The sequence below is a fragment of the Coregonus clupeaformis genome, chromosome 12 (genome assembly GCF_020615455.1).
Source record: "Coregonus clupeaformis isolate EN_2021a chromosome 12, ASM2061545v1, whole genome shotgun sequence".
NCBI lineage: Eukaryota > Metazoa > Chordata > Actinopteri > Salmoniformes > Salmonidae > Coregonus > Coregonus clupeaformis.
In genome coordinates, this window is record NC_059203.1 from 10,470,511 (window position 1) to 10,488,920 (window position 18,410).

At 46.1% G+C, this 18,410-nt stretch overlaps 1 protein-coding gene across 2 annotated transcripts in view; it reads right to left on the reverse strand.

Annotated features, from left to right (window-relative positions):
* Nucleotides 1-15,420, reverse strand: part of LOC121577740 (plexin-A2) — a 64,258-nt gene extending 48,838 nt beyond the window's left edge. For both annotated transcript variants that reach the window (XM_041891588.2, XM_041891589.2), the window contains exon 1: nt 14,944-15,420. The gene's annotated coding sequence lies outside the window, so the exon portion shown is untranslated. The remainder of the gene's footprint in view (nt 1-14,943) is intronic.
* Nucleotides 15,421-18,410: the final 2,990 nt, after the last annotated feature.

The window sequence follows — 18,410 nt, forward strand, 5'->3', positions numbered from 1 at the left end:
ACACTGATTAGATAACCTGGTTAGTAAATTTGGACCTGAAGAACAAATGGCACTTTTACCGGACCTCCTTTTTTATGAGTCCTTATTATTCTAGGGTAGGGAACATTGATCACAATGAGGTAGAACTGTTGGCTTCATACATGCACTCACTTCATCCCAGTCCATTATAGTAGTAATAAAAGTGCCATGCGCGGAGGAGAGGACTGTAAATTAGGAGCCCACATCTGCCTGCACCCGCTTCTTTTGTCTGAGTCCCAGCAGCTCTAGAGGCTTGGCCAAGCTGTCTCTCTAAGGCTGTGGAGCCCCAACACACCACATGCTCTGTCCTGTCTGATGCCAGACCAACAGCTCTCTACTGTAGCCTCACTGCTTCACAAACCATTCAGCTTCCCAGTGGAATGGTACGGAAGCATCTGACCAGCTCAAAGCCTTTAGCTTGGAGACAATTGCCTTCTCTGTCCCAGGTCCCCTTAAGATAGGAAAATAGATAATTTATCTCAATGAGACTTCCTGGTTAGAATAAATGTTAAATAAAAATTGTCATGTGTGTCCTCGCAGCGGACAGCAGTGGCCATGGCTGCACTCCATAACTACTAACAGGATGTCCGGCTTTGTGTAGGAGCCAGGGATGGGGAGGACAGACAGGACAGGGGGACTGACACGGTGGTGTCTGGGTTTTCTCCAGCTCCACTCCAGCATCTCCTCTCCATCTGTCCCTGCCTCAAAGACTTCAGGGGGGAAATCACTGGAGTGTCCCTTTTTCCTCTGGTCCCTTTGGCAAACAGACACTCTGTGTGTATAATCTCCCTGTTCTCTACAACATACAACACATATCCTATTATATACTCACTCTCAAACTGATGAGAATTATACACTGAGTGTACAAAACATTAGGCACACCTGCTCTTTCCATGACGCAGACTGACCAGGTGAATCCAGGTGAAAGCTATGATCCCTTATTGATGTCAATTGTTAAATCCAATTAAATCGGCGTAGATCACAGGAGGTTGGTGGTACCTTAATTGGGGAGGATGGGCTCAGAGTAATGGCTGGAATATAATCAATGGAATGGTAATCAAACTCATCAAACACATGATTTCCATATGTTTGATACCATTCCATTTGCTCCATTCCAGCCATTATTATGAGCCGTCCTCCCCTTAGCAGCCTCCTGTGGTGTAGATGAAGGGGAGGAAAGGACTTTTAAGCCTTGAGACAACTGAGACATGGATTGTGTATGTGTGACATTCAGAGGGTGAATTGGCAAGACAAAAGTTTTAAGTGAACGGGGTGTGGTAGTAGGTGCCAGGCACACCGGTTTGTGTCAAGAACTGCAACGCTGCTGGGTTTTTCAGGTTCAAAAGTTTCCCATGTGTATCAAGAATGGTCCACCACCCAAAGGACATCCAGCCATCTTGACACAACTGTGGGAAGCATTGGAGTCAACATGGGCCAGCATCCCTGTGGAACGCTTTAGACACCTTGGAGATATCCATGCTCCAACGAATTGAGGCTGTTCTGAGGGCAAATGGGGGTCGGGGGCGCAACTCAATATTAGGATGGTGTTCTTAATGTTTTGTGCACTGTGTACATACTGGCACAGGCATTGCTGCCCTGTTCTGTTGTCATCATGCAGATACTCGGTTGTAGTACTACAAATTTAAGGCTGGATGTTACAAGGAAAATGTCAAAACTCTGTATATCCAGATAAAAATAAAACGTGTCATCATTGCCCTGGAAGGCTGTGCTGTGCAGGATCCACATAAAAGGTCAATCCTGTGGCCCCTGGGAGGGAGAGCAAGAGATGCTGACTGGAATAGCTACTATCAGAGCCTTGGCTACTGTAGCTCTACCAAGCATTCCTTCCCTAGCCATTCCTTCTCCTTTGATTTGAACAAAAGTATCACGTCCTTCTCCTTACAATCCCTCTCTCACATCTGCATGATGCAGACTCTGAGTAGGGTTGGAAAATTCCTGGAACATTCAATAAATTCCCTGGTTTTCCCAAAATCCCGTTTGGAGGATTTCCGGAATAAGGAGGTAATAAGCAAGAAATCTGGAATCCTCCAACCAGGATATCTGGAAAACCAGGGAATTTATTGAAAGTTCCCGGAATTTTGCAACCCTAACTCTGAGACATTCCTGATCTAGTTTCTATACTGATATAATAACATACTGTATTTAGTTGGCCTTTGTAGTGAAATATAATGAGTAGCCTTAGCCTAGTGAGTCTCTGGGCCCTGTGACATGATTCACACACAGGTGTGAGCCGTAGCTCTGTTTTATGATGGCTTCAGGGTAATCTGGTTTGTCTCTATGCAGCATTTAATTGTTGTACATGCAGAGAATGAATTCCATTAACAGATTGCGCAAGCAAATGGATTGTTGCTAATCATTTTTATCCCCCAAGGAGTAGACCCAATTTCAAACTCTATATTAAGCTCTCAGTTTACAATATCATGGGAGACCACCTTGCTGTGTTCAGTGGTTTGGGAAATCCATTATTTTATTTTAAGTCATTCCAATCCAAAATCATATGAAAAACTTCAGTGTTATGAACCTCAACATAATTTGCATTAAGATGTTAGTTGCGCCTCAAGTATTGTGCCTGTGTCTGTGCAAAATTATAGGTACTCCCTCAATTTTTGTTCCACAATACAGAGACCTACAGAGGTTAATTCAGTGTTGTGAAGATCAAGCCAAACATAACAAGGTGGGTCAGAAGCAGGAAGTAACAGCAGCCCATCCATTTATTTTCTTCTCAATTCAGTCACGTCTGAGGCGTGCAGTAATGCTGCTTGCTCTGTTTACCCTAGATTATAGAGAGAGCATCTTGCTGGCTGCAGCCCTCCCTGCTGAATACACTGCCTCGCCAGTCAGACACGCTCCTGCCAACCCCATCCTCAGCCCCAGACGTGACTCATTCACACACACTCATAGAAGAACATGCTCAGGCCTCTGGCTACGGTGGCGGGCACCAATCAGAGTCAAAATTCCATGCCACCATGTTTAATTTGACCTTAAGACCCCCACCAAGATCCACAGGGCTGTGCCTATGTTTTCAGCCTGCATTGGGGTAACATTCTGGCATAAACTCTGCAGTGTCTTATTATGTGTGATTCATTGGAGGGTAACCGTCTGTAACCATACATAAACATGAACTAAAATGTTCTCCCCCTTTGTGCACTTCATGCACAGTGCTTATTGTACTTTATGGCTCAGTGTGGCCCAATGCGTTCCATTTGCAGCAGCCTCTGAGGCTCCTGCTGGGTACAGGCTGATAACATGTGAGAAGATTGGAATCAGTCAGACTCTGACACCAACTTTCAGGCTGCAGGACAGACACAATGTTCTCACACTGAGTCAACAATAGAGTTGTGTTATTTCATCAGATGTGATGAAAACTGTGTCTCTTGTGGCCTAGTCTGATCAGGCTGGACAAAACAGAGTAATAACACAGTATGGAGGCACAGGGACAATAGTGTACAGATATAGGATCTTAATTTGACCTATATTTTCACAGCAAAATAATCCTGCAGCAACAGGATTTGAACAGGTTTAGGCCATAATGTTGCTTGATCGATGGTTAGGCTATTAGCTGGTCAATAGTAGGCTACATGAAAAGTGCAATACTGTTAATATAACTGGGTTTTCAGTGAATTTATGTAAATCACAAAACTACATCTACATTTCTTAGCAACAAAAGGACAATTCTCAGCAACAAAAGAGTGATCAAATCAACATCTGTATGTGATCTAGTCATATCAAACCTGCACTGCCTCCAGATAATTGCTGTACATCAATGTTCCACACTTCTAGGTTTTAGTGTGGAATATATCAGGGGCATTGACAAAAACTTTACAAAGCCATATACCCATAAAAATATCTTCATTCCTTCTAGAGCTTGTCAATGCATTCTGTTCGGTATATTGTCACGTGCCACACTTCTAGGTCGCTTCTAGGCCGGTCACAATGGGACACTGCGAAAATGTCTCACACTCCTCAAAATGGCACTCATTTAATCATTGGCTAAATCACAAAGCCTAATAGGATACCTTTGTCGTGGGGTCTGCCACAAATTCATGTGGATGAGTCATGGGGGGAGGGGATAATTGTACACGTTACACATGAATGAACTGGGAGGGCGCCAGCCCCAACAGAACTTGACTTCCAAATGAATAAATGAAGGCAATTAGTAGATCTGTTTACAATGATGCGGAGACAGAAGTAGGTCATACGTTGTGGAGATGGGGGGAGAGCGAACCAGAGAGCCATAGCCGGAGGCTGACACTGGTACCTACAGTGAGGGGTAGAGGAATTAGGACATGAAAATGCCGTCTTTGTTAACGATGACTTTTAAATGAATGTCAGATTTAATCACATGGGACCTGTGGGGTCAAATAAATGTTTTGTGATCTCTCCTCCGTGTCTTATTTGTGTTCTCATTGGAGAGCCAGGCCCAGGGCTATGGATTCTGCTTTTATTGGTCTTCTTACAAACCCACATTCAGCCCTAAAATGGCTATAATGACATATGGATGTTCATTTAAACCACTTAATACTGTTATTATTGGATAGGCCTACAAGCAGTGAATTCTACCATTTAGTGACCATATCTTTCTTCAAATAAATTCAGGCTATTCATAATTTTATTTGATAGTATAGTTTGTTGGATTGTTTGATGTTATAAATAAAATAATTGTAATTAAATGTATTTTTATATCAATTGCATTGTTTAGTGTACAATTCTCCGATTGGTAGCTTTAGAGACCAAGCATTAAAAATGATGGCAGGGTAGCAGAGGATGTCTATGGGGAACCATAAAACAGCACTCTATCAATCCAGAATGTTACGCTCATAAAAACCACAGGGTGGTGAACCAAGGTTTGGGAAAGGAATCTCTTCAAGCGTATTGCCAAAACACAATCAGTGACCTCTGACAATGCATGGCATTATGCGCAGCGATAAAACAGACATTTCTGCAACACAGCAGAATTCTGTGTCATGAGCCTCTCACTCCACCGGGTTACCACCTTAATTTTCTTCCACTCTGCTCACCACTCTCTCTACTCAGCCTAACTAGCTCCACCTGTCCCTGCTCTGCTCTGCTCTAATTACTCTGCCAGCTGCGCTGCATTACCCACTACCTCTCCCAGTATTTAAGGCCCTGTCTTTCAGCTCTCCGGTGTCAGATCGTCTGCAAAGCTCACACCCGGAACCTGTTTGCTCGCGCTTCTGGCTCACCCTGGTTTTGTGACCCCGGACCTGCCTGTTTTTTGGATACTCTTCTGCCTCAGGAGATCCAGACCTGCTTCTGCCATTACGACTCCTGACTACTCTTCAATCCCGGTAACTCTGACCAGCCTTCTGCCTTGCTACTACGTATTTTGGATTTCCCTTGAACTGTACTGCTGTCTGGTTTCATTCCGCCCTGTTGTGTCTGTGTCTCCCCCCCCCCAGGACTTCTGGACCACCCACCACCGGCTTCATAGGACGCATCGCTGCCACTGGGGGGCACAGACCCAGCGCATTGGACGGGATCCCTGTTACCCCTGGAGCCTTCATTCACTCCCTACTTCCCTTTTCCCTTAAGTTTAATAAACTTTCTGGTGTGACGCAATTGTGGTCCTCTGGTCGTCTGTCTGAATCGTGACAGTGCGATCTGACCATCATGGACTCAGCGCACACTTCCCCCGACATGGAAACCGAAGAACCTGAGCAACCCACCGCCATGCTACGCCTGGAACACACTGAGAGAGAGCTAGGCCGCATGAGCGGCGACATCACCTCTCTGCTTCAGGTCGGCCACCAACAGCATCAGCAGTTCCAGCAGCACCAGCAGCAGTCCCAGCAGCAGCAACAACAACTGCGCCATGATCATTCAACTCCTCACCAACCTGACCCCAGCCAGTCTGCCCACCAGCCCTGCCCCCGAGTTACCTGCCCCGGTCATTGCAGCCGCTGCTCGGAACCCAAGATTGGAAACCCCGAGCGGTTCAACGGCGATTCACCCAGGTCCGGCCATTCCTGACTAGCTGCCGACTTCAGTTCTCCTTGCAGCCAAGGACCTTCGCCACGGAGGGGCTAAAGTTGGGTATGCCATCACTCACCTGACGGGCCGAGCTCGACTCTGGGGAACAGCAGAGTTCGAACGTCAAACCCCCGCATGTGCAACCTTCGACCTGTTTGCTGAGGAGATGCTGAAGGTGTTTGACCTGGATTCACCAACCGCAGAGGCGTCTCGTGAACTGTTCAGTATTCGACAAGGCAGACGTACAGTCGCAGACCATTCCATCGACTTCCGAACCCTGGCTAGACGAAGTTCTTGGAACACACCATCGTTGGTGGACGCGTTCTTCCATAGTTTGGCTGACTATATCAAGGACGAGTTGGTTTCCCATGAACTGCCTTCCACTCTTGATGAAGCCATCGCACTGACTGTCAGGATCGACAGAAGGATACAGACCCGTGCCGTCGTGAGAGGGGGGCGCCAAGGTCCACCTACTACCGGCATTCGGAGAGATCCGACTGGGCTCCTGTCATCTACTGCCACTCACCCAGGTCAGCTTGATCAGTCTGAGCCTATGGAGATTGGGCGAGCCTCTCTCACTCCTGCAGAGCGCCAGCGACGCTCACCTCAAACCTCTGCCTCTATTGTGGAGGTGATGGACATCGTGTGGTAACCTGCCCTTTAAAGGGCCGAAGCTCACCGGGCATAGGGGGAGTCCGGTTGAGTTCAATGACCATCCAGTCCTCCGACCGCAAACCCCTGCTGCAAGTTCACCTCCGCCTCTCTGACTCAACTCACACCCTGGCTGCTCTGGTGGATTCTGGCGCCGAAGCCAACATAATGGACATCAAGCTGGCACGCCAACTGGGACTGGAGAACCTCCATTTGACACCTCCTATTCCTGCCCGGGCACTGGACGGACACTTACTCGGATCGGTCACTCATGTCACGACCCCGGTCTCGATGGGTCTGTCCGGGAAACCATCAAGAAACTATCCAGTTTCACCTGCTCCCCTCTCCAGGCCAACCCCTCATCCTGGGTTACCCATGGCTCCGCCCGGCACAACCCTCAGCTCGACTGGGTGACCGGGGTGATCAGGGAGTGGGGAGAGGACTGCCACCGAACCTGCCTGCTTGCTGCCGCACTACCCCCTCGGCCAGTACCTACTAACTCCGCTCCTGACCCTCCAAGGACCCTGTGTCGATTCTGCCAAGTCCCTGCATCGTTGCAGCTCTGACCTGGGCTGTTGAGGAACAGGTGCTGGAGGCTCTCCGTAACCAGCCAGGTCCCAGCACTTGCCCAGCTGACCGCCTTTTTGTCCCCCGAAGACCTGAGGTCCCAGGTCATTCAGTGGGGACATGACTCCCGCCTAGCTTGTCACCCTGGCTCCACCCGCACTTGACAACCTGCTCGCCCAGAGGTTCTGGTGGCCCTCTCTGAGGAAGGATGTACGGGAATTCGTCCAAGCCTGCCCCATCTGCAACCAACACAAGTCGTCCTGCCAGCCCCCAGCCGGATTGCTGCAGCCCCTGCCTGTGCCCAGACGTCCCTGGTCTCACATCGCCCTTGACTTTGTCACGGGGCTGCCCCCTTCAAGTGGCATGACCGTCATTCTCACCATAGTTGACCGTTTCAGCAAGATGGCACACTTCATTCCCCCTCCCCAAGCTCCCAACCGCCAAGGAGACCGCCCAGGTGGTCCTGGAACACGTCTTCCGGATCCACGGACTGCCAAGGGATGTAGTTTCTGACCGTGGTCCACAATTCTCCTCCGCTTTTTGGAAGGAGTTCTGTCACCTGCTGGGAGCCACAGTCAGTCTGACTTCCGGATTCCATCCCCAATCCAATGGGCAGTCAGAGCGGGCTAATCAGGAGCTCGAGAAGGCACTGCGATGCATGACTTCACGCAACCCCCACTCCTGGTCGCAGCAATTGACATGGGTGGAGTACGCACACAATTCTCTGACCTGCTCTGCCATCGGTATGTCCCCTTTCCAATGTGTTTATGGATACCAGCCTCCTCTATTTGCCAGCCAGGAAGAGGAGGTTACTTGCCCATCTGCACTTGCTTTTGCCCGTCGATGTCGCCGCACCTGGTCACAAGCCCGAGCCACACTCCTCAGATCCATTGCCAGCTACACTACCGGGGCCAACCGTCGGAGAATTCCTGCTCCCACCTACCATGTTGGTCAAAGGGTGTGGTTGTCATCGAAGAACCTGCCACTCAGGGTGGAGTCGCAGAAGCTGGCACCTCGGTTCATTGGCCCATTTCCTATCATAAGAGTGATTAGCCCAACTGCTGTCCGGCTCCAACTGCCTAATTCCCTGAGGGTGCACCCCACTTTCCATGTGTCTAAGATTAAGCCCATCCATGAGAGTCCGCTGGTCCCTGCTGCGCCTTGTCCTCCTCCTCCACGGCTCGTCGATGGTGGTCTGGTTTACACCGTCCGCCGCCTGCTTCGGTCCAGACGGAGGGGTAGGGGGTCTCCAGTACCTCATTGACTGGGAGGGCTATGGACCTGAGGAAAGGACCTGGGTGCCAGCTAGTCGGATTGTGGATAGGACTCTCATCACCGCTTTCCACCAACGGCATCCTGATCAACCTGCAATCCGTAGGGGCCGCCCCAGAGGGGTCCCTAACCGTCCTGCCCGCTCGGCTTCCTGTCCTGTGCCTGATCCTGTCTCGGGACCTGTCCCATCTCCCGACCACGGCCCTCCGGCTTCCTCCGAGGATGAGGACGTTCACTCGGACCGTTCGGAGGAGTTCTAGCCCTCCTCCGGCTCCTCCTCCCGCCCGGCGTGGTGTTGCTCTTGGGACTTCTGGGGCCGTCCCCTTGGGGGGTTCTGTCATGAGCCTCTCACTCCACCGGGTTACCACCTTAATTTTCTTCCACTCTGCTCACCACTCTCTCTACTCAGCCTAACTAGCTCCACCTGTCCCTGCTCTGCTCTGCTCTAATTACTCTGCCAGCTGCGCTGCATTACCCACTACCTCTCCCAGTATTTAAGGCCCTGTCTTTCAGCTCTCCGGTGTCAGATCGTCTGCAAAGCTCACACCCGGAACCTGTTTGCTCGCGCTTCTGGCTCACCCTGGTTTTGTGACCCGGACCTGCCTGTTTTTTGGATACTCTTCTGCCTCAGGAGATCCAGACCTGCTTCTGCCATTACGACTCCTGACTACTCTTCAATCCCGGTAACTCTGACCAGCCTTCTGCCTTGCTACTACGTATTTTGGATTTCCCTTGAACTGTACTGCTGTCTGGTTTCATTCCGCCCTGTTGTGTCTGTGTCTCCCCCCCCCCAGGACTTCTGGACCACCCACCACCGGCTTCATAGGACGCATCGCTGCCACTGGGGGGGGCACAGACCCAGCGCATTGGACGGGATCCCTGTTACCCCTGGAGCCTTCATTCACTCCCTACTTCCCTTTTCCCTTAAGTTTAATAAACTTTCTGGTGTGACGCAATTGTGGTCCTCTGGTCGTCTGTCTGAATCGTGACATTCTGGGTCCGCATGGAAATATAGAGCATCCCAATATTGCCATAGTCAGATTCATTCATGAATTATCTTCCCTGGGCTCTGTCTGTAGATTTCACTGTGGATCTCTACTGGCTAATGGTGACCTGAAATAGGCTTTTGAATCAGGGAGCGCTCATGTTGCATGTACTGTATCATGACAATCAAAGGGGAAAGTCAAAGTGACCTGTGCAGCCCAAGTGCAATACCAGGTCTTCTATAATTCAGCATTCAGTCAAAGACAGAGGCCCGCTGTGTTCTGCTGTAGCCAGAGCACGTCTGTACGCTGCTATAACACGCCCATCGGTAGTGACTAGAAAAAGAACAAGGGAAAGAGTAAGGCTGCGAGTGCCCTGTTGGCATAACAGCTGACGGGAATAGGGAATAAGGCCAGTGAAACACAAGCTCTCTTCTCCAGTGTGGTTGGGACAGTGACAAGGAACATCTATAGAGTTCTGTTTGGATATGTTCCCTCAGCTAGATACTCAGACAGTTTTGTACTGGTACAATATGACAGTCTATTTCTGCCATGAGTGAATTTTTTAGTATAGGTTACGACACCCTACAGTTAACTGTCCATGTAGATCAGCTATATTCGTCTCAGAGTCAGTTATGACTGTGTAGTTTTCTATACTGTGTAAGGTTTGTTGGCATCAATCATTCAGGATAGAAAAGTGAAACAGCATAATGTTGCTCTCTTAACTGATAGACAGTAGACTTCCATGTACAGAGTACAGTATATGAGGGGGAAATAACATACACAGTGGAACGGAACATATGAAGCGGCAAATTCACACATGCACACACACCCTTATATGGACACGCTCACAAAGCAAATAATAACTGATTCAGACCAAGCCTGTATGTTTCCTCAGCTTCCCTCTACTGGCCATATGGCTGTGTAGGGAGGAGGACGCCAATGATGGAGGTAGCTGGCACGAATAATTACGATCAAAGAATTACAGAGCATCTGCTACCTTCACTGCTGACAAAAATCACTGGAAACCCAGAGAGAAACATAGCAAACAGGGAAGAGGAGGAGAGACAATACATGCTGTCTACTATTCACAACTTCCTCTCTGGAGTCTCCGGTGCACCGGCAACACCCATTCTACATTTAATCCTAAGTGTAAATAAGGCCAAGGAGGTGGCTCACACACAGAGCTCTGCAAATAAAAGCATCAGCTTATCTTTTTCCCATGGTCTGCAGGGTCCATCCTGCCCCTACATTGAAACTCTGCACTACTGCCTGAGTCAAGGGCACGGTACAGCGAATAAAAGAGACTGACTTTGCTGCACAAATCATGTTCCCCTAAATGCGTAATTGCTTCCTCCTCACATTACATGTCCGACACTGCCAAGTTCCCTCATAGAGTCCTGTACAGTGCCTTGCAAAAGTATTCATCCCCCTTGGCGTTTTTCCTATTTTCTTGCATTACAACCTGTAATTTAAATGGATTTTTATTTGGATTTCATGTAATGGACATACACAAAATAGTCAAAATTGGTGAAGTTAAATAAAAAAAATAACTTGTTTCAAAAAATTCTACAAAATAAATAACTGAAAAGTGGTGCGTGCATGTGTATTCACCTCCTTTGCTATGAAGCCCCTAAATAAGATCTGGTGCAACCATTTACCTTCAGAAGTCACATAACTAGTTAAATAAAGTCCACCTATGTGCAATCTAAGTGTCACATGATCTGTCACATGATCTCAGTATTTATACAACTGTTCTGAAAGGCCCCAGAGTGCAACACCACAAAGCAAGGGGCACCACCAAGCAAGCGGCACCATGAAGATCAAGGAGCTCTCCAAACAGGTCAGGGACAAAGTTGTGGAGAAGTACAAATCAGGGTTGGGTTATAAAAAAATATCTGAAACTTTGAACATCCCACGGAGCACCATTTAAATCCATTAGTAAAAAATTGAAAGAATATGGCACCACAACAAACCTGCCAAGAGAGGGCCGCCCACCAAAACTCACGGACCAGACAAGGAGGGCATTAATCAGAGAGGCAACAAAGAGACCAAAGATAACCCTGAAGAAGCTGCAAAGCTCCACAGCGGAGATTGGAGTATCTGTCCATAGGATCACTTTAAGCCGTACACTCCACAGAGCTGGGCTTTACGGAAGAGTGGCCAGAAAAAAGCCATTGCTTAAAGAAAGAAATAAGCAAACACATTTGGTGTTCGCCAAAAGGCATGTGGGAGACTCCCCAAACATATGGAAGAAGGTACTCTGGTCAGATGAGACTCAAATTGAGCTTTTTGGCTATCAAGGAAAATGCTATGTCTGGCGCAAACCCAACACCTCTCATCACCCTGAGAACACCATCCCCACAGTGAAGCATGGTGGTGGCAGCATCATGCTGTGGGGATGTTTTTCATCGGCAGGGACTGGGAAACTGGTCAGAATTGAAGGAATGATGGATGGCGCTAAATACAGGGAAATTATTGAGGGAAACCCGTTTCAGTCTTCCAGAGATTTGAGACTGGGATGGAGGTTCACCTTCCAGCAGGACAATGACCCTAAGCATACTGCTAAAGCAACAGTTGAGTGGTTTAAGGGGAAACATTTAAATGTCTTGGAATGGCCTAGTCAAAGCCCAGACCTCAATCCAATTGAGAATCTGTGGTATGACTTAAAGATTGCTGTACACCAGCGGAACCCATCCAACTTGAAGGAGCTGGAGCGGTTTTGCCTTGAATAATGGGCAAAGATACCAGTGGCTAGATGTGCCAAGTTTATAGAGACATACCCCAAGAGACTTGCAGCTGTGATTGCTGCAAAAGGTGGCTCTACAAAGTATTGACTTTGGGGGGGTGAATAGTTATGCACGCTCAAGTTTTCTGTTTTTTTGTCTTATTTCTTGTGTGTTTCACAATAAAAAATATTTTGCATCTTCAAAGTGGTAGGCATGTTGTATAAATAAAATGATACAAACCCCCCAAAAAATCTATTTTAATTCCAGGTTGTAAGGCAACAAAATAGGAAAAATGCCAAGGGGGGTGAATACTTTCGCAAGCCACTGTATATCTCTTTATCTCTGCTCTTATCTCTTAGTTATCAACCCTGCTCATCTATTCAATGTCCCATCATTACCGCCGTAGGTCTCATCCTCTCACTAATTCATCAGTGGGTCTCACCTTATATGTAAAAGGCTCACGCATTTACACTGGCACAATGCAATCACAAAGTGCCAGGGAATACAAATCAACACGTAAGTAGCCTGTAGGGGAACATCCAGTACAACAGCACTGTGACAGCAGCATTTACATTGACAATAGTGATAACAATCTGGATGCGTCGTGCCATATTGCAAGATAGCAATCACTGCATGCAGTGTCCTCCCAAAGGTACCATATGGCAGGTGAGCTCCCTGTTTCCCTCCACCTGTATCTCTCCTCCCACACTCTCCACTACTTTGAATATACATGTACAGTGTTTTTACCTCTATGCTGGCTCAGACTCTAAAGAAACAGGTGCTTGAGGGAGGAGGGAGGAGAAGAGGGAGTACAACAGCTACAGGAAATGTTTGTTCATTTGGGGGATTTTATTTATCTTTCTTACTCTAATACTCTGTGTCTCTCCCTGCCTGTCTTTGTGACACTCCCTCTTTCACATATGCTCTTCTCCTCAGGCTGTAGCGTCTGAGAAGTTATGTTTAATCAGTGTCTTTGTGGGCAACGGGGGAGTTTCCAGCTCTGGGTAGTGAGCTGCTGTGCAGTCACACACCGTGTAATTGTCTTACATACACTAATTTGCCTGATTTACCACTGCAACTAGAGTACAGGGCATTGCCGCTGGCCCACATTGCTCCTGACGATGTTTTGATCACACAACAACCATAGCTATATAATGTCAACATTTGTTCAGGCTATCACTCCACACTAAATATATATCATATGTGAGTGAACTGAACATGCCTCCATTTATCTATAATCTTTGTTTAAATCAATAATCATTTTCAAAGGGGGATCATGACACCTCGGTAAAGAACACACTAGCCAGTGCTGCAACATTGAATCTAAAGATATGAAGAGAACTCATGACTGATGAGAGGCAATGAAAACGAGAGTCCATGACAGATGTTACATATTATCTCATCAGGTTCAGAAGATTACAGAAAGCAATTCAGAGTCACCTCCAAAGGAAAACGCAATCTCATTATATTACAATATAGCAATAAAAAATGAACTAAAATAAAGACCCATTTAAATTATTAAATTAGCAGGCAACTGATAAAGTAGCGGCCTGGCATTAGTGAGCAAACAGAGAGAGGCCAATCTCCCTCTGTGAGAAGCTTTACAGCTCTGGTGGGACCATCTGAATAAAAGCCAGTCCAACTGGCCAGTGAGATAAGCAGAAACACAGAGAGCCCTGGGTCCATCTGGTTTGCTTGACTGGGAGAGTCCAAATCCAAAACCTCTCCCAAACACACACACAGAACAAAGATGAGATGAGCTTGGTCAACAGCATTGTGGAAGTTTGCATTGCAGCTGCATCTACTCTGGCTGTTTAGGCTCCAGCTCCTCTCCGCTTTGCGCTTTGTCTCCATCAACCCAATGGATTCTGCTCTCAGTCCTGTGCCAAGGCTGACTATGTGTACTGAAGCTACAGTAAACTACAGGCAACTACAGATAATGGCCAAACACCCCTCAGTAGGATTAGATAACTCTCTTCACAACTGGTTTGGTGGTACCTGATGCCTTTATCTCTATGAGGACGCACATTTTGATGTATGCCCATGGAGGATGATGAGAATGATGATGATGATGATGAAGATTAAGATGAAGATGATGATGAGGATGAGGATGAAGATGATGATGATGATGAGGTCTCATGAAAGGATCTTCAGGTTGTGTGTGCTGCTGCTGCCTTAACCCAGAATCCCTGACAGTTGGCAATCAAGTAACGTGCCTGCCTCAAAAACCCATTTCCCACAGAGGTTTATCTTGGTGTTCTCATGATCATACCTGATGATGCCTCTATAGAGAAATATGTCCATGATTTTGCAGTTCCACTAAAGAGCGATTCCATAGGGAATTTATCAGAATCTGTGATATTTCAGATAGTCAGATACTTTATCTCTATATAAATAAGTCATGAAGCATATACGTGCTGCATGCGTTAAGTCCCCATCAGCTGCTCGATGTCTGGGAAAACGAGATTATATCACAGTAGCCTATAATTCTATTCCACATTACTTCTACGGAATTGTTACCATTGGAATAGCCTACACCCTGAAATAATATACCGGTATGTAAATAAATTTCGAACAATAAGAATGTACCGGTAGCTCATTTATTTTGGACGCGCGCTTATCATTTCACTGCGTCCTGGGCGCGCAAAGTAACCCAACTTTGCCATTTCGTTCTCATGCGTTGCAATTATCAATGTTAGTATGGTACTCACCTTCAGCTGTAGAAAGGCTCAGTCATAATTTGTCTGGTGTGTTGAATGAATAAAGGATCTGCTGAATTCAGTGTCCTTCCTTTGGGGTTGGAAAATGTCCCACAATGGTACGGTCAGCTGTGAAGCGCGCAATGTCCATATACCGAAAACAAAAACGTTGAGGATGCGACAATTTTGATTCTCATGTATCACGCTGAAACAGTTCTCTAATTTGATCAATGGACATTTAGCCTACGTGTTTTCTAAACTCGCATTCCTAATTCAACATCAATAATTTTATTTTGCCACATTTCAAAATACTTCACGTTTCCATTCGGTGTTTGAATGCCGGTGGTAGGCTTCAAGACAGGACTCTCATCAGTTTACTTGCATCTCACGTACAGTGTGTGCGGTTTAAACCCAACCTTCCTCACGTCATCCTTTGGCGAGGGCTCAGTGCAATCTTTTTTCTTGGACAGTGAGCGTTGGCTTCATCGACATCGTCAGTCCACACGATCGAGTCATCTGATGCTCTCACATTCACACACTGTGCTCTATTGCACAGTTTTATTGCGTGTTTTACTTTATGCAAATAGTGACAAAAGCAAGAAAGACTGCAACATTACAGTATAATTCAATACATTTAATATTTCTTTGTTTCTTGTTCTCAAGTGTGTCTATCAAGGATAAACTGGAGTGGAGGGGGGTGTGTGAAAATTATTTTAATATCAGAGCAAGTTCCAATTATTATTTTTTGACTGTATTCTCTATGTGGAGATGTAAATGTCTCATTTCCCTTACAAACACTGACATCTATAGGTTCATTGCTGCAACCACACTTGTTCAATTAACTATTTCTCCTTGCTTCTAATCAGACTAGTAGAGAGAGCATCCAGAATATCTCTTTTGAAAATGTACATAAACTACACTCAGAGTCAATTTTGTGGATAAGATAACATTCCTTGTGGAGTTATTCTGCTATAGACTCAGCCTGGTAGAGGACATAGACAAACAATATTAATCAAATACAGAATAAGGTCACATTTTGTTATAAAATCAACCATGGTTTAATTAATAAACAGGCAGAGGGTGCCATTGTATACACCTCAAAGTCAAACCCAGAGTGTGTTGACCAGAGAACTGCTTACATTGATGAAAAGCTCAGAATGCCTTTCGGACAGTTTTCCTGGGGACAGTAGCAGAGCCTGTCAGTCGGCCAGCTGTCTGGCACTCATTACCCAACGGTTGACGGTAGAATTGTCAGACCCTCTACTTGGTGGTGCTGAGAGACCCCTAGGTGGCCAGTTGGCTGGCTGGGCTCCCCCACAGCAGCACAGATGGCAGGTACTCCAGGTGAACTGGCCAAGAGCCCCAATTACACAGAGAAAAACACACAGACAGACAGAGCACTCTAAAAACACAAAGGTTTCAGAACAGGAAGGAGTTGAAAATATAACAAGAGTTGTTCAGAAGATAGCTGGTTGGCAGAATAACAAGAGAGTGAATGTAGGTAATAGAGAGAATTATAATAATCGAATTCAGCCACATCCATTGTGTACTGTCTGCCTATCTAAAATAACATTAGAATATCAGCTGGACAGGACTGGTACTTGAGTTATTTTAGTTATTGTGTCTGAATACTCCATTGTTGTATCAAAGAAAACCCATCATGGTGATGTGAGAGGTCTTTGAATTCAGAGGGGAAAAACATGAAGGACAACATCTGTATTTGCCATCAGTTATGATGTGTCCACCATGCAAAGCATTGTTCAGATGCTTTTGCTTATGGCCCTATTCACGGGTAGTGCCAGAATTGAACAATTAGATGCAATCTACGGCACAGAATTATATTATCATAACACAACACTGTGGAGAAAAGCGAAGGGGAGGTGCAATGGAATAGTATTGAACTGACTGGCTGCTCAATCAAGCTGTCATAACAGACTGATAATAACAACAAAAACCTGAGCTGTTACACCCTCACTTTAAAATGAATGAGACTGAGAGGACTGCTAAACAAACACACTGAATTAGTTTCATACTTTGTTCATTTCACATCCATCATCTTTGGATTATAACAAGACATTTATAAAAATGATACTTGAATCTTGGAAAACTGGAAAACAGCTGGAAAACAATTCTCTTTGGTCACTCAAATGTGCTGAGACTTACACTACCGTTCAAAAGTTTGGGGTCACTTAGAAATGTCCTTGTTTTCGAAAGAAAAGCAAATTTTTTGTCCATTAAAATAACATCAAATTGATCAGAAATACAGTGTAGACATTGTTAATGTTGTAAATGGCTACTGTAGCTGGAAACGGCAGATTTTTAATGGAATATCTACATAGGCGTACAGAGGCCCATTATCAGCAACCATCAGTCCTGTGTTCCAATGGCACGTTGTGTTTGCTAATCCAAATTTATCATTTTAAAAGGCTAATTGGTCATTAGAAAACCTTTTGTGCAATTATGTTAGCACAGCTGAAAACGGTTGTGCTGATTAAAGAAGCAATAAAACTGGCCTTCTTGAGACTAGTTGAGTATCTGGAGCATCAGCAATTGTGGGTTCGATTACAGAATCAAAATGGCCCAGACACAAATAACTTTCTCCTTTGAAACTCGTCAGTCTATTCTTGTTCTGAGAAATGAAGGCTATTCCATGCGAGAAATTGCCAAGAAACTGAAGATGTCGTACAACGCTGTGTACTACTCCCTTCACAGAACAGCGCAAACTGGCTCTAACCAGAATAGAAAGATGAGGGGAGGCCCCGATGCACAACTGAGCAAGAGGACAAATACATTAGAGTGTCTAGTTTGAGAAACAGACGCCTCACAAGTCCTCAACTGGCAGCTTCATTAAATAGTACCCGCAAAACACCAGTCTCAACGTCAACAGTGAAGAGGCGACTCCGGGATGCTGACCTTCTAGGCAGAGTTACAAAGAAAAAGGCATATCTCAGACTGGCCAATAAAAAGAAAAGATTAAGATGGGCAAAATAACACAGACACTGGACAGAGGAAGATTGGGAAAAAGTGTTATGGACAGACGAATCGAAGTTTGAGGTGTTCGCATCACAAAGAAGAACATCTGTGAGACGCAGACCAAATGAAAAGATGCTGGAGGAGTGCTTGATGCCATCTGTCAAGCATGGTGGAGGCAATGTGATGGTCTGGGGGTGCTTTGGTGGTGGTAAAGTGGGAGATTTGTACAGGGTAAAAGGGATCTTGAAGAAGGAAGGCTATCACTCCATTTTGCAACGCCATACCCTGTGGAGCCAATTTCCTCCTACAACAGGACAATGATCCAAAGCACAGCTACAAACTATGCAATAACTATTTAGGGAAGAAGCAGTCAGCTGGTATTCTGTCTATAATGGAGTGGCCAGCACAGTCACTGGATCTCAACCCTATTGAGCTGTTGTGGGAGCGGCTTGACTGTATGGTACGTAAGAAGTGCCCATCAAGCCAATCCAACTTGTGGGAGGTGC